The sequence below is a fragment of the Bufo bufo genome, chromosome 2 (genome assembly GCF_905171765.1).
Source record: "Bufo bufo chromosome 2, aBufBuf1.1, whole genome shotgun sequence".
In the NCBI taxonomy this organism is placed as follows: Eukaryota; Metazoa; Chordata; class Amphibia; order Anura; family Bufonidae; genus Bufo; species Bufo bufo.
In genome coordinates, this window is record NC_053390.1 from 599,301,402 (window position 1) to 599,319,508 (window position 18,107).

Here is an 18,107-nt window from a genome sequence, read left to right on the forward strand (position 1 = left end):
ATCAAACACCTGTTGTGACTTTTGCCATTAAGCTCCTTGTTAGAAAACAGCAAAAAGTTCTGTGCAAAAAGTACAGAAACATTGAACAGTTGAACATGTGCATTCAAAAGTTTAGAGAAGGTCACATTAAGTTCACCTGTAAAGGTTAGAGTGCATTTTAGGTTTCTCCTGAAATTTCACCCACAAGCCAAATATCCCTAACTTTTTGTGAGTAGTGTATGTACTGTATGTGATTACCCAATGAACACACAGAACAGAAGGCTAAGTGCAGTGTTACACTATCTTAAAGGAGTTATCCCATGAAAAGTATTCTATATTTTTAAAACCAGCACATGGATCCGAATACTTTTGTAATTGTACAGAATTAAAAATTTTGTATAGCCACCGATTTATTCAATAATATCTGTATAGGACCTCTTGCTGTTTGTTCTTGTCTAATTTTTTTTACCATCTTACTGAGGTGGTTGCGCATGCTCAGTTTTATCCTTCAACTGCCATCAACTGTTACTACTGTAAGAAGCTGTGACAGTTACAAGGATAGAGCCGCAGCAGAAAGGGCCTCTTAGAAAGGACACGCCTCCTGAGCTGCCAGCTTGCAATAAATTTAGCACAGCAACTAGAGCAATGAATGGGCAGGGTGTTCTGCATCCATGAGGTAAATGGCTGGTTCTAGCTTTGTTACAGATTGTTATTTACTAAAGTGTCTTAAAAATGTATTTAATACCCCTTGAACTTTTCCAAAATTTTTTCATGTCACACCCACAAACTTAAATATATTTTCTTGGGATTTAATGTGATAGACCAACACAAAGTAGCAAGTATGTGTGACGTGAAAAGAAAATGATACATGTTTTTCAAAATATTTAAAAAATAAAAATCTGGAACGTGTGGCGTGCATTTGTATTCAACCCCCCGGTACTCTGTTATCCCTAAAAAAAAATCCAATGTGACCTAATTAGTAAATAGAGCTCACCCGTGTGTAATTTATTCTCAATATAACTACAGCTGTCCTGTGAAGGCCACAGACGTTTGTTAGTGAACATTAGTGATCAAACAGCATAATAAAAACCAAGGAACACACCAGATAGGTCAGGGATACAATTGTGGAGTAATGTAGAGCAGGGTAAGATTATAAAAAATTATCCCAAGCTCTTAATATCTCATGGAGCACTGTTCAATCCATTATCCGAAAATGGAAGGGGTACGGCGCAACTGAAAACCTACCAAGACATGGTCATATAAATGAAGAAGGGAATCCAGCTTCCAAACAACGTGTAGATGCTTTATTGAAAAAGTGCTAAAATCCAGACATGTACATCAGGTCTACGCGTTTCAGATCACAAAATGCAGATCCTTACTCATGACAACGAAGTAATGTGAGACACTGGCCTTAAATAGGGGGCAGGTCAAGCATGTCAGGTGGACATAATCAGAAACCGCTCCACCTCTGAGACATAAAAACATATGCTAAAAAAAGACTTCAAGAAACAATGTATCAGGGTCAGTAATGCAGGATGAGATGGTGCCTGCGGTTAAGACCCATTGGTACACTGGTATTCATAGTAAAGATCCAATAAGATTCTCTATTTAAAAGAACTCACCTATGGTCACCTCCACTTTTGGGATATTTAACTCGTTCAACCCCTTGCACAACAACGTGGTGTACTGTATCACCTGCATGACAAGCCGCATAATGTAAACTGACTGCAGAAACATTTCTGGTCAGCGCATGAGGAAAGTCCGAAATATGCCTGCGAATTCTTGTTTTAAGGCTGTTAGAAGTACATCCTATATACTGTAAGCGGCATGTTGTGCAGGGGATACAGTACACCACGAAATTGGTATTGCAATTAATGTACTGTTAAGGTGCAAAGGTTTTTTGGTTGGACGCCGAAATGACAGTTGGACGCCAGTTTGTAAGTGATTGCAACAAGTGCAGATGCGATGCCAGCATTTTAAATTTCCTTTAAAGCGTAGCCAGTTCTGTTGCTTTTGGTGGTCATCCAAAAACAAACTAGGACTGACACGTTGGCCCAAAGTGGGGGCTCGGCGGGCAATGCATTTGACACTGGGACTAAGAATATCAGACCACTGTCCATCCATGCGTAGCACGGACAGATGTTTTCTGATTATGTGACAAATCTTGCTGTATTCAACACTATAATTTGTGATAAAAACTGGAGCCCTGTTCCTAGGGCCTTCACTATTTAAATTCAGTTGGCTGCTGGTCTTGTTTTTTGGAAAAACTAGTTCCGCCCGTGATTTAAACTTAACTTGGCCCCAGCCTGTAACAGACTGCTACTGCTGTATCCACGGGCAACAAGGCGGTCAGCAACTGAACTGAGCTCTTCCTGGAAACTCGCATCACTAGAACAATTCCGTCTGAGGCGTATGAATTCGCCTCTAGGAATATTACGGACAACGTGGGCAGGATGACATGAGGATGCAAAGAGAGTGCTGTTTCCTGCAGTCTCCTTGCGGTAAGTACATGTAACTATATTCGAATCAGTGACGTTGCCCATCAAAGTTAGATCCAAAAATGAAATAGACGTACGGTTATAGTTAATGGTGAATTTCAGATTGAGTGTGTTATTGTTCAGGAACTCCTCAAACAGTGGGATGGCAGTATGGTTACCTGACCAAATAAACAATAAATCGTCGATATAACGACCATACCACTGTAATGAGGGTGCCCACACATTCTTGTGTGACATCCTTCATATGCTAAAGCTCTTTTAGAGCCGTTCTTTCCGCAATGGTTAAATTACAATTGGTATTGAATTTAGCCACTGTCTGGAATGTATCCCTCAATGCAAACAAGACTCGCTCCACTGATTCCTGAAAATGGTCAAGAGCCAGAGAGCGGGACTGTACAGGATAAAAATCATGATTATGAGTGACAAAATTATGGGAAAAATCATGAACAGACAGGGAATTAGAAACATCGCGACATTGTTGAAGATGAGAGATGTGAGCGAGTTCCTGGAAGGACAATGGCATATGGTTGGAGATGGTCATCACAGGAGAAATAGGAACAGGAACGGAACTGACAGGAGCAAATTCTTCCACGTCTGTATGGGCAAAGTGTTTCTTCAAGGTAAGGTCCCGGGCCAATTTGTTAACGTCCAGTATGGTTTCATAGATATCAAAGTGGCACGTTGGTGAAAAGGATAGACCTTTGGATAAGACTTCAATCTGAGCTCGAGAGAGTATCTTGGAGGAAATGTTGATCACTTGAGAATTAATTATGTTTTTCTCTGTCGCAAGGGATAACGCCCGCCCTTTCTTATGTCTACGCCCTGCTCGGCGTTTTTTGCTGGCTTCCCAGAGCAGGTGTTTCCCTCTGCGGTAACGTGAGATGTGAACGATGCACTAGGGCAGTGATGGTGAACCTTTTAGAGACTGAGTGCCCAAAACTGCAACCAAATACCCACTTATTTATCGCAAAGTGCCAACACGGCAATTTAACCTAAATACCAATATAATATATCTTTCATGTCCTTTATCATTTATCTATAATAGATTAATAGCCTACATTTAATGTGCTGCCTGTGCTTTTTATAGTGTGTCCTGGGGATGATGAATGCCAGGAAAAGTATAAACATATTGCTATGCCATAGACTTTTTCCAGGGCGTGGGTGCCCACATAGAGGGCTCTGAGTGCCGCCCCTGGCTTCTCCTGACCTTTCTTTGCTTATCCCTCTGTACTGCGTTGTCCTCTTGGTTTTGACCCGGTCCGTTCACTATCCGTTATTTGTCTTGTCTGTCCTTCCCGCACGTATACTAAGTTAGAGACTACCGTCCAGTTGTCCCCTGTCATCAGGACTCCTCACACAGATCCTCGCTCCTGAAGCTAAGCAGCAGGTCAGAGTCAATAAAGCTGGCCGCTGAGCCAGAATCAATAAAGGCCTTACCCGGCCATTTATCTACCCCCAGAGAAATCGTAATGGGTACCAAAAGCTTACATTTAGAAAAATCAGGGTGTACCTGGTCTTTAGGTTGCCTTGCCTTAGGAGACTTGACAGAGAGGACCTTCTTAGGACACTGGTTGATCCAATGGTCAGGATCTCCACAGTAAAGCCATTCTCCACATCTGCGGCGAAGATTCCCTCGGGTCATGCCAACCTGCATGGGTTCCTCGGTGGAGACCTCAGCATTGTCTCTGGGATAGGCCTCTGGCTGGATCACCATCTGGGAAGAGAACTGTCGTTCCTGTCATCTCTCTCTAACCCGTCGGTCAAGTCGGACAACAAGGGTCATCATCTCCTCTAAGGTCTCTGAAAGTTGATAACTGACCAGAAGAACCTTTAAATTATCAGACAGACCTGACCTGACTCTTCAGGGCTGGTTCGTTCCATCCTGAGGGGACACACCACCTTCTGAATTGGGTGCAATAATCCTCCGCAGGTAGATTGCCCTGAACCAGTGCCTTTAGAGCTGTCTCGGCTACTATGGTTCATCATAGAGGGTACCCAGGGCCTGAAAGAACCCCTCCACAGAAGTTAAACAACTGGTGCCAGCAGGTAAAGAGAACGCCCAGTCCTGGGGATCACCCTGTAGTCGGGAAATGATAATGCCCACGCGTTGACTCTCGGGGCCAGAGGACACGGGGCGCAAACGGAAGTAAAGTCTGCAACTCTCCTTAAAAGAGAGAAATTTCTTCCGGAGCTTAATCTGGGGCTCAAAATGCGGACTGAAGGCCTGAGGAGTGGAAGAACCTTGCCCTAACTCAAAAGAACTGAGTTTTTCCCCTAGCTCCTGCACCATCTTCGTCAGATTAGAGACATGGTCAGTCAGGGTCACCAGAGGATTCATTATACAGTGGTTATTGGGCCTGTTAATCTGTAACGGTCACGTACACACACACACAGGGGGGAAGATAGTGACCACTGTGCTCCACCCTCACCCCTGGCCCTGCCTACTTGCCTCACGAGTCCGGATGACAGGGGACAACTGGACGGCAGTCCCTAACTTAGTATACGTGCGGGAAGGACAGACAAGACAAATAACGGATAGTGAACGGACCGGGTCAAAACCAAGAGGACAACGCAGTACAGAGGGATAAGCAAAGAAAGGTCTGGAGAAGCCGGGGTCATAAATACCAGGAGAGTCAGAAGTACCAAAGGAGTCTGCAAAGAATAGTCAGGTGGAAGCCGAGGTCAATATACTAGGAAGGATGCGCAGTACAGGAGGAGCAGGCAAAGGATCGTCAGGGAACAGGTTCAGGTAAGTACACAGGTATCCAACAACTGCCAGGAACCAAAAATTAACAGGCAACCTGTGGCCAGCAGGCTGCCTGTATTTATAGTGGGGAGTGAGGGTCATGTGACGTGGCCAGCGTCACATGACCGACAGACCGACCAGTCAAGCACTGAGTGATCAGCTCGGTGCTCAAGGCAGACCTAGGAGCAGGGAGCCTCCCAGCTAGCAAAGCCGCCCTGGTAACGAGGTCAAACACAGATCCTCGCTCCCGAAGCTAAGCAGCAGGTCTGCGGCTGAAGGGAGACCGAGTGTGCCTTCGGCACCCCATTACACTTACCTTGAAGAAAAACTTTGCCCATACAGACGCGGAAGAATTTGCTCCTGTCAGTTCCATTTCTGTTCCTATTTCTCCTGTGATGACCATCTCCAACCATATGTCATTGTCCTTCCAGGAACTTGCTCACATCTCTCATCTTCAACAATGTCGCGATGTTTCTAATTAGAGCCTACAATAACCCAAAAACAGTACCTCACTCCCCAACCTACTGCAACTTGTACAAAAAAAGAGCAAGGATTTTTGCAAGGTAAAAAATCTCATTTTATTCAATATACCGTATTTTTCGCCCTATAAGACGGACCGGCCCATAAGACGCACCTAGGTTTTTGGGGAGGAAAATAAGAAAAAATATATTTTTAACCAAAAGGTGTGCTGTGTTTTTGGTGGGTTTGGAACTAATGGTGGTCTGTGGATGGCACTATTACTGGAGATCTGTGGATGACGGACACTGTTATGGGGGGATCTGTGGATGACGGACTGTTATGAGGGGATCTGTGGATGACGGACACTGTTATGGGGGGATCTGTGGATGACTGACACTGTTATGGGGGATCTGTGGATGACTGACACTGTTATGGGGGGGATCTGTGGCTGGCACTGTTACAGGGGGGATCTGTGGATGGCACTGTTACAGGGGGATCTGTGGATGGCACTGTTACAGGATGGATCTGTGGATGGCACTGTTACAGGGGGGATCTGTGGATGGCACTGTTACAGGGGGGATCTGTGGGTGGCACTGTTATATATGTGCCATCCACAGACCCCCCCCCACCCCATAACGGTGCCATCCACAGACCCCCCCAGCCCATAACTGTGCCCTCCACAGATGTCCCCCATAAAAATGTCATCCACAGATCCCCCGCCGCCGCTCTGGTATACTAATATAAGATGTCTTATTCAATTAATAGTTATTAAACATGCCCCCCAACTCCTAATAGTACCTTACATCCTAACAGCTTCTGTACAACGCCGGCAGGCAGGCCGGGCGGCCGGCGCGTCCCTCACTGACGTCACTTGCCTGCGCCGCCTGCTTCATTCATAAAGTAGGCGGCGCAGGCACGTGACATCAGGGAGTTACGCTGCCGCCCGCCCGGCCTGCCTGCATTCTACAGAAGCTGTTAGGATGTAAGGTACTATTAGGAGTGAGGGGGAATGTTTAATAACTATTAATTGAATAAGACTTCTTATTTTAGTATACTGGAGCGGCGGGGCTATACTACACTGACTGCACCGCCCCGCTGCTATTGCCGGCCCCCAGCTCCTCCTCCCAGTCCCTCCCCGAGTCCCCGCTCGCTCGTACATCGCAGCTTGCGATGTAAAACTGCAAGCATTCGCCCCATAAGATGCTGGGGCATTTTCCCCCCATCTTGGGGGGAGAAAAAGTGCGTCTTATGGGGCGAAAAATACGGTAAATCACATGATCATTACAGGTATTGCTCAAAAGGGACAGGACATGGAGACTGAGCCACAAAGGGCTATACAATGTGGAGAATCACAATGGGGGATAATGTGACCATAAACAGCAGAGAACAACAATTTACCAGCGGCCGTGAACAAAAGTGTAGTTGCGGGTGCAATTGCTAATCCCTAGTATAAAACAACTACCTGACTATTGTTCACAACATCTGTCCAATAATGCTGTGAGGTGTCAATGGACGGTGCAATACTACTAATGAAGATGGCATATAACAATGAACTGCAAGCCTCTCGTCCCACCCTGATCCAGCTGCCAAGTTACCTACCCATGTTGCTGCTGTAGAATGGTAACACGATTCCCCCACTGCTTCAACCTCGACACGTGTTTCGCCACGTAGGCTTCGTCAGGACAGATGTTGTGAACAATAGTCAGGTAGTTGTTTTATATTAGGGATTAGCAATTGCACCCGCAACTACACTTTTGTTCACGGCCTCTGGTAAATTGTTGCTCTCTGCTGTTTATGGTCACATTATCCCCCATTGTGATTCTCCACATTGTAGAGTGATGTTTCTAATTCCCTGCCTGTTCATGATTTTTCCCATAATTTTGTCACTCATAATCGTGATTTTTATCTTGTACAGTCCCGCTCTCTGGTTGTTGACCATTTTCAGGAATCAGTGGAGCGAGACTTGTTTGCATTAAGGGATACATGCCATACAGTGGCTAAATTCAATACCAATTGTAATTTAACCATTGCGGAAAGAACTGCTCTAAAAGAGCTTGAGCATATGAAGGATGTTATTATTAAACAGGCGGATAAAGGGGGGTCGGTGGTGGTCATGGACCGGCTCCATATATGCGTCCCAAAATCTTCTCATGCTAGGAGATTCTGACACATATCTGGAGATGTCACATGACCCCACCCCCAGTTTCAAAGTAGTTTGCTTTCCCTGTTGTCCTTGGGAGTTAAGAGTGGTTTTATGGATCAAAGACTAGCCGATTTCATACATGTTTTACATCCTATCATTCCAATATTCCACTCTTTACCCAACATCCACAAGGCGGGTTTCCCTCCATCAATGCGGCCCATTGTGGCCGGAATTGGATCCTTCACGGAGCGGCTGTCTGCGTGGGTGGACAGCTTGTTACAACCGCTAGTCCAGACTATTCCGAGTTTCATTTTAGACACTATAAGGGTCCATTCACACGTCCGTTTTGGTGATCCGCATCCGTTCCGATTAAAAACGGAACGTTATGCGGATCCATTCATTTTCAATGGAATCCGCAAATAATCGGAGAGCACTCATGGTGCTCTCCGATTCCGTGATTCCGTTCCGTTCCGTGGGTTCCGTTATTCGGATCCTGGAAAAAAAATATACCCTGTCCTACTATTTGTCCGATTTTGCGTTCCGTCATCCCATTCTAGTCAATGGATCCGTCAAAAAATCGGATGACATGCTAAAAGCATCCTCATGTCATCCAGATTTTCGGATCCGCAAAAAACAGGAACGTTTATCTGGAAAGGTAAAAATACTGACGTGTGAATGCACCCTAACTGTCCTTCAGTCCTTTTACAAATTTTCTTGGAGGCCTGAGTATGTTTGGATAACTGCGGATGTCACATCCTTGTATACTGTCATTCCTCACGCTTCAGCCATCTCCTCTCTGCGATGTTCCTGAACACTTATGCTGATTTCAGCATGGAATTTCAAGACTTCATATGTGATGTCGTCCATTTTCTGCTTAAACATAATGTGTTCATGTTTAACCACTGCTTCTTCCTACAACGCACGGGCGTTTCCATGGGGTCTAAATATTCGCCCTCCATGGCCAACATCTACATGGCGTGGTCGGAACAATGTTATCTTTTTTCAGACAAGAATGTGTGGGCACCCTCATTACAGTGGTATGGTCGTTATATCGACGATTTATTGTTTATTTGGTCAGGTAACCATACTGCCATACCACTGTTTGAGGAGTTCCTGAACAATAACACACTCAATCTGAAATTCACCATTAACTATAACCGTACGTCTATTTCATTTTTGGATCTAACTTTGATGGGCAACGTCACTGATTCTAATATAGTTACATGTACCGTATTTTTCGCCCTATAAGACGCACCGGCCCATAAGACGCACCTAGGTTTTTAAGGAGGAAAATAAGAAAAAAAAAAATTTTTAACCAAAAGGTGTGCTTTTGGTGGGTTTGTGCATGACACTATTATGGGGATGTACTTCTAACAGCATTAAAACAAGAATTCGCAGGCATATTTCGGACATGCTTCATGCGCGGACCAGAAATGTTTCTGCAGTTAGTTTACATTATGCGGCTTGTCATGCAGGTGATACAAATGGCCTCGTTGTGCAAGGGGTTGAACGAGTTAAATATCCCAAACGTGGAGGTGACCATAGGAGAGTTCTTTTAAATAGAGAACCTTATTGGATCTTTACCATGAATACCAGTGTACCAATGGGTCTTAACCGCAGGCACCATCTCATCCTGCATTACTGACCCTGATACATTGTTTCTTGAAGTCTTTTTTTTAGCATATGTTTTTATGTATCAGAGGTGGAGCCGTTTCTGATTATGTCCACCTGACATACCAAGACATCGTCATCCACCTAAACTGACAGCCCAGGCAAGGAGACCACTAATTAGAGAAGCAGCCAAAAAGCCCATGATCACTGTGGAGGAGCTGCAAAGATCCACAGCTCAGGTGGGAGAATCTGTCCACAGGACATTAATGAATCACAGTTCTGACAAATACCAGTCAGAAGGTATAGATAATTATAGTGGTGAAAAAGAAATTACAAAATCACAGACCATCACCATTAAGACTTTATTCTATATGTTAAAAGTATACCACAAAGTGCCCTTATAAAATGCCAGGTCAGGGTGGTAAAGTGAACTGCACGGGCAAGAAAATAGCTGTACCCTACTTTTTCACTATCCTAGTACGGAATGGCCGCCCCGATAGGGGCGATCCCATATCAAGAACTTCCTGTAATCTCTAGAATGGCCCTGACAACAGGATAGATAGATGGCCATCACCATAGATCTACGTAAATGTGATAGGGGGTATATACATATATAAAAAAAAAAAAAAAAAAGGGACATTGTCCCAAGTAGTGTCAATATTCAGTATGATGTAATATGTTAAATTACAAGGTATTATAAATCTATTCAAAGAAAATGTATTAACATCCAGTGGATCTGTTTCCAACAGGGACAACAGTTGTCCCTGATGGTTGCACAGTATGTAGCAAGGCAACCTTATATAAAGAATGTCCGAATGCATTTCGCCTATTTTATATGGCTCTTTAGCCATTAGCAAATTATATGGATCTCGTTAAAGGTCAGAGGTAAGTATGACACCCATGTTCTCTTTTGGTAACAAAGGTAAACTTGACCCCCATGTTGTATTTCAATGGAGATAAATCCTATGTCCCAGAAGGATAGGATAAGATAAATAGATGAAATGTATCAGATCAAGAAGAGGCCCATATTGGTATCTGTGTACATATCCCCTCCCATATCAATGTAAAACATATGTATTTAATACACAAGGTCATATATGGTACATGCGTGACCCAAAAGAAGGTTGTCGGATATAGGATGTATCCTGCATATAGGACATGGAGAGGGGATGCTCCGATCTCAGGTTCAGACATGGTGGATGTGGCCCATGTTCGTCTGGATCAGACAGACACACAGGACAAATGTTGGCAAGAAGAACGCCATTTTTTTTTTAAACCAAGCCTCAAGAACTCCCGTTTGCTACAAGACATGTAAGGAACAACAAACATATGGAAGAAGGTGCTCTAGTCAGATGAGTCCAACGTTGAACTTTTTGGCATAAATGCAAAACGCTATGTGTGGTGGAAAACTAACACTGCACAGCACCCTGAACACACCAACCACACCATGAAACATGGTGGTAGCAGCATCATGCTGTGGGGATGCTTCTCTTCAGCAGGGACAGGGAAGCTGGTCAGAGTTAATGGGAAGATGGATGGAGCTTAATTTAATACAGGGCAATCCTGGAGGACAACCTGTTAAGACTCTGCAAAAGACTTGAGACAGGGGAGGAGGTTCCCCTTCCAACAAGACAACGACCCTGCCAGAGCTACAATGGAATGGTTTAGATTATAGCATATTCATGTGTTACAATGGCCCAGTTATAATCCAGACCTACAGTCAGGTCCATAAATATTGGGACAGCGACACAATTCTAACATTTTTGGCTCTATACACCACCACAATGGATTTGAAATGAAACGAACAAGATGTGCTTTAACTTCAGACTGTCAGCTTTAATTTGAGGGTATTTACATCCAAATCAGGTGAACGGTGTAGGAATTACAACAGTTTGCATATGTGCCTCCCACTTGTTAAGGGACCAAAAGTAATGGGACACTTGGCTTCTCAGCTGTTCCATGACCAGGTGTGTGTTATTCCCTCATTATCCCAATTACAATGAGCAGATAAAAGGTCCAGAGTTCATTTCAAGAGTGCTATTTGCATTTGGAATCTGTTGCGGTCAACTCTCAAGATGAGATCCAAAGAGCTGTCACTATCAGTGAAGCAAGCCATCATTAGGCTGAAAAAACAAAACAAACCCATTAGAGAGATAGCAAAAACATTAGGCGTGGCCAAAACAACTGTTTGGAACATTCTTAAAAAGAAAGGTGAGCTCAGCAACACCGGAAGACCACGGAAAACAACTGTGGTGGATGACCGAAGAATTCTTTCCCTGGTGAAGAAAACACCCTTCACAACAGAAGGCCAGATCAAGAACATTCTCCAGGAGGTAGGTGTATGTGTGTCAAAGTCAACAATCAAGAGAAGACTTCACCAGAGTGAATACAGAGGGTTCACCACAAGATGTAAACCATTGGTGAGCCTCAAAAACAGGAAGGCCAGATTAGAGTTTGCCAAACGACATCTAAAAAAGCCTTCACAGCTCTGGAACAACATCCTATGGACAGATGACACCAAGAACAACTTGGGAAGAGAAGAGTATGGAGAAGGAAAGGAACTGCTCATGATCCTAAGCATACCTCCTCATCAGTGAAGCATGGTGGTGGTAGTGTCATGGTGTGGGCATGTATGGCTGCCAATGGAACTGGTTTTCTTGTATTTATTGATGATGTGACTGCTGACAAAAGCAGCAGGATGAATTCTGAAGTGTCTCGGGCAATATTATCTGCTCATATTCAGCCAAATGCTTCTGAACTCATTGGACGGCGCTTCACAGGGCAGATGGACAATGACCCAAAGCATACTGCAAAAGCAACCAAAGAGTTTTTTAAGGGAAAGAAGTGGAATGTTATGCAATAGCCAAGTCAATCACCTGACCTGAATCCGATTGAGCATGCATTTCACTTGCTGAAGACAAAATTGAAGGGAAAATGCCCCAAGAACAAGCAGGAACTGAAGACAGTTGCAGTAGAGGCCTGGCAGAGCATCACCAGGGATAAAACCCAGCGTCTGGTGATGTCTATGCATTCCAGACTTCAGGCTGTAATAGACTGCAAAGGATTTGCAACTAAGTATTAAAAAGTGAAAGTTTGATTTATGATTATTATTCTGTCCCATTACTTTTGGCCCCTTAACAAGTGGGAGGCACATATGCAAACTGTTGTAATTCCTACACTGTTCACCTGATTTGGATGTAAATACCCTCAAATTAAAGCTGACAGTCTGCAGTTGAAGCACATCTTGTTTGTTTCATTTCAAATCCATTGTGGTGGTGTATAGAGCAAAAAATGTTAGAATTGTGTCTATGTCCCAATATTTATGGACCTGACTGTAAGGGTCCATTCACACATCCGCAATTCCATTCCGAAATTTGCGTAACAGAATTGAGGACCCATACATTTCTATGGGGCTGCACGACGTGCAGGCCTGATCGGAATTGCGGACCCGGAGGATCGGAATTGCGGACCCGCACTTCCGGGTCCGCAATTCCGATCCTGAAAAAAATAGAACATGTCCTATTCTTGTCCGCAATAGCGGACAAAAATAGAACATGTCCTATTCTTGTCCGCAATAGCGGACAAGAATAGACATATTCTCTTAGTGCCGGCAATGTGCGGTCCGCAAAATGCGGAAGGCACATTGCCGCTGTCCGTGTTTTGCGGATCCACAAAACACACACGGATGTGTGAATGGACCCTAAATCGCAGACTTTGTGGCAAGACTCGAAAATTGCTGTTCACAGACACTCTCCATCCAATCTGAGTGAGCTTGAGCTATTTTGCAAAGAACGGGCAAGAATTTCAGCCTCTAGATGTGCAAAGCTGGTAGAGACATACCGCCAAAGACTTGTAGCTGTAATTGCAGCGAAAGGTGGTCCTACAAAGTTATGACTCAGGGGGCTGAATACAAAGGCATGCCACACTTTCAAGATTTTTATTTATTAAACATTGTGAAAACCATGTATTACTTTCTTTTTACTTCACATATACTTGCTACTTTGGGTTGGTCTATCACATAAAATCTCGCAAAATAAATAATTACTCTTACCGGTAATTGGTTTTTCCAATAGCCTCCACAACGGCACTTATTGGAGGAGTGTCCCCGCCTCGGACAGGAAACAACGACGTAGAAGCAGAAGATTTAAGAACCTCCTCCCCTTTACCTAGTCAGTCAATAAGAGAGGACACGGAAGTGATGCCAAGATAAATTTTGTATTAATAACCAAGGACAATTACATCATTAGAAGGAAAACAATAAGTCTTTACAAACTTAGACCCATGTAATAATATTTTAGGGAGGGAATCCCAGTGCCGTTGTGGAGGCTATTGGAAAAACCAATTACCGGTAAGAGTAATTATTTATTTTCCCTAACGCCTCCACAACGGCACTTATTGGAGGATTAACAGAGTAATAGGATCTAGGGAGGGACAGCAGCAGAAAGTACCCTGCGCCCAAATGATAAGTCCTGGTTCTTAAGGATATCCAGCCTATAGTGATTGAAAAAAGTCATAGGATTGGCCCAGGTTGCGGCTCTACATATCTGTTCTAATGATACAGATGTTGCCTCCGCCCATGAGGATGATACCGCTCTGGTGGAGTGAGCCCTTATTCCAACCGGGGGTTGGAGGTCTTTCTGCAGGTAAGCCAACTGGATCATATTTTCTATCCATCTGGATATCGTAGGTTTGCTTGCCCCGTGACCTTTGTTGGGCCCTTGGTACTGTAAGAACAGCTGGTCTGAGTGCCTGAACGATGAAGTTCTGTTGAGGTAGCAGATTACCACCCTTCTTACATCCAAGTTGTGGTAATTCTTCTCCTTTTCCGAGGTTGGTGAAGGACAGAACGAGGGCAGTGATATTTCTTGTTCGCAGTGAAATCTAGACACTACCTTAGGTAGGAAGGCTGGGCAATGTTTCAGAATTATGCGATCATCGAAGATTGTCAGATAAGGAGGTTTATATGAAAAGGCTTGGATCTCCCCGACTCTTCTAGCCGTTGTAATGGCCGTAAGGAATACTGTCTTCAACGTCAGAAGTTTCAGGGATATATCTTCTATAGGTTCGAACAAGGGAGACATTAGTACAGACAGTACTAAATTAAGATCCCAGGGAGCAATGGTAGGACGGGCTACAGGAGTCTTTCTCGTTGCGCCCTTGAGAAAACGCTTTATTAAAGAGGATTCTGACAACTTGACGTCCAAAAACACACTAAGGGCTGATACCTGCACTCTAAGGGTTGCTGGCCTGAGGCCTTTGTCAAGTCCGGCTTGAAGGAACTGCAGAATTTGAGGAATGTTGGGCAAACTCGCGTCACCCGCGAATTTCTGAAAGGCTTTCCAGGTCCGCATATAAATTCTGGATGTTATGGGTTTCCGGCTGAGCATAAGAGTAGAAATAACTGAATCCGAGAGTCCCTTTTTTCTTAAAGTGTTGCGTTCAGTCTCCAGGCCCTCAGGTTCAAGTTTTTGATGCTTGGGTGATCTACTGGGCCTTGATGAAGGAGATTCGGAATGGATGGGAGGACCCAGGATTCCCCTGCTGAAAGGTGAAGTAGTAAGGGGAACCAGGATCTTCTCGGCCAGTGAGGGGCTATAAAGATTACCTTGGCCTTCTCTTCCTGTACCTTTATCAGAGACTTCGGTATTAGGCTGAAGGGAGGAAAGGCATAGAGAAGGCAGTTTGGCCATGGTCGGGATAGGGCATCTATCCATAATGGCTGGTCCTTTTGGGAGAGGGAACAGAACTGTTTGGTCTGTTTGTTGGACTTTGTCGCAAACAGATCTATTTCTGGAGTCCCCCACTTGAGACATAATTGGTGAAATATTTGTGGATTTAGGGACCACTCTCCCTCTTTCAGAGTTTGACGGCTGAGGAAGTCGGCTAAAGTATTCTCTTCTCCTCTGACATGTAAGGCTGTAAGGGAAATCAGGTTGCTCTCTGCCCAGGAGAAGATTTTTTCGCTTACGGCTGCTAGGGAGCGACTCCTGGTTTGTTTAAATAGGCGACCGCGGTAGTATTGTCTGAGAAGACTTTTATATTTTTTGGTGATGTAGGCGTAAATAGAGCGACTATGACTTTGTATACCGCTGAGAGTTCTTTTAAGTTGGAGGAGGCTTGTAGTAGATCCGCTCCCCAAGTGCCTTGGACCACTTTCCCGCCTGAGTGACCCCCCCAGCCGATGCTGCTGGCGTCTGTGGTTATGATCATTTGATCTCCTTGTCTCCAGGAAACACCCGTCTGAAGGTGTTTTCTGATTCTCCACCACAGAAGAGATGTTTTTACCGATTTCGGAATCAATACTCGCTTTTCTAGGGCCGAGGAGGCGCCATCCCAGGAAGATAGGAGGAACGCCTGAAGTGGTCTTGTGTGGTGTTGGGCCCACCTTACTGACTGGATCGTGGACGTAAGGATACCTAGAATGGTCATGAGGTTCCTTATTGTTGTGGATTTTTGGCTGCAGAAAAGCGAGACTTTTTCCTGGAGCTCGATCTGTTTGATCTGTGGAAGAAAAGACATTAATCGATGAGAATCTAATGTTACCCCTAAAAAGGTTTTGCTTTGTGCTGGATTTAAGTCTGACTTTTTGAAATTTATTATCCACCCTAGGGTGGTAAAAAATTTCTGAACATCTGCTAGGTGCGACAGAAGGGTCTCTTCACAGGGAGCAACTACCAGAAAGTCGTCCAGGTATGGTATAATTTGGATGCCTCTTAGGTGAAGGGCTTTGACGACATCAGACATAACTTTTGAAAACACCCTTGGGGCTGAGGAAAGCCCAAAGGGAAGGGCTATGAATTGAAAATGACAGAGCCGGTTATTTATATAAATAGCGATTCTCAAAAACTTTTGATGGGCCACAGCAATCGGGACGTGGTAATAGGCGTCCTGAAGGTCCATGGTCGCCATGAAGCAGTCTTGGGGCAGGACATTTATGGTGGATCTCACTGACTCCATCTTGAAGCGTTTGTAAACGATAAACTTGTTTAAACCTTTTAAGTTAATTATTAGTCGATAGGTCTTGTTGGGTTTTTGGATTAAGAAGACAGGGGAGTAAAACCCTTTTCCCTGTTCTTCCGCAGGAACCTGACAGATTACTCCTGAATGAGTGATGTAATTTCTGACTCTAGGCAGGATTGTTTTTCTTGATGAGGTAGGATTTTGTTGATCATGAAATGATCTGTGGGTATTGACAGAAACTCTAACTTTAGGCCATGACTTAGGGTGTCCACTACCCAGGGAGATGCTCCTATATTTTCCCAGACGGCAGCAAAGTAGATTAGTCTGCCCCCCACTTGATGTATAGCTTCATTGTTTTGAGGATGAAGCATTCTCGGGGTTAAAGAGAAACCCTCTACCCCTACCTCTGGAGGGCTGCCACCTCTTTGAACCCTCTTTTTTCTTAGGATCTCCTTTGGGCTTTCTTTGATTCCGAAAGGAACGCCTCTGATGGAAATAGCGGTTCTCTATAGGGAAGCCCTTCTTCCTGTCCGCCGCCTGATCCAGAATATCATCCACGGTGGACCCAAATAGTCTATCGCCTTCACACGGGATGGAGCATAGGCGATTCTTTGAGCTCGCGTCCCCTGACCAGGTGCGGAGCCAGACAGCTCTTCTTGTGGCATTCGATAAGGCCGCTGACCGGGCAGAAAGCTTTACTAAGTCTGCAGATGCATCGGCAAGAAAATTAGACGCCTTCTTTAGGGCTGGTAGGGAAGCTAGGATTTCTTCCCGCGGGGTACCCGCCGCCAGATGATCCTCTAGCTGGTTCAGCCATACTGAGAGTGTTCTTGCAGTACAGGTGGAAGCTATACTTGGTCGCAGCATAGCTGTGTTAGTCTCCCATGATTTCTTTAGGAGGCTCTCACACTTTTTGTCCATGGGGTCTCTGAGGAGGCCAGTATTCTCAAAGGGTAGCGAGGTTCTTTTAGAGATCCGGGCTACTGGTGCATCTACCTTTGGGGTTTTTTCCCACAGGTTAGAATCAGCATCATCAAAGGGGTATTTGCGTTTAAAGGCACCGGATATAGCCACCCTTTTTTCTGGATCTTTCCATTCCCTAGCAATGAGGGACTTGACAGTATTGTGAATGGGGAAGGTTCTTTTCTTCCTTTCCCCTAACCCCTGGTACATCCGGTCTTGTACAGAGTGAGCCTCCTTCACCTCCTCGATGTTCATAGTTGCTCGGATGATTTTTAAGAATCCATCTGTCTCTTCCGGCAGAAAGAGGGGTTTACCTGAGTCGTCTTCAGAGGAGGAGACTACCTCAGAAAAGACTTCCCCTTCATCCCATTCAAACCCGGCGTCAGAGGCTAGGGATCTTTGAGAGGTGGATGGTCTTGGGGATGACGGCATTCTAAGGTCTACTGCCGCATTCACTTCTTCCTTAATTATTGACCTCATGGACTCGAGCAGGGAAGGGGATTCCTCTGAGACAATTTTTTCTGTGCACTTGGGGCACAGAGGTTTTTTTGACTTGGAGGAGAGTGCTTTGCGACAAATGCCACATTTCTTCCGTGCCAAATCTCCACCAGGCGGCTTCAGGGTCGCGGTCTCTCTGGCCTAAGATCAATTACACAAAGAATGGGGCATACTTAGAGACCAGTGGCTTAGAAATTATTTAAGAGGCCAGACCCTTCACCGGTGGTGGAAGCAGCAAGCACCAAGTGTG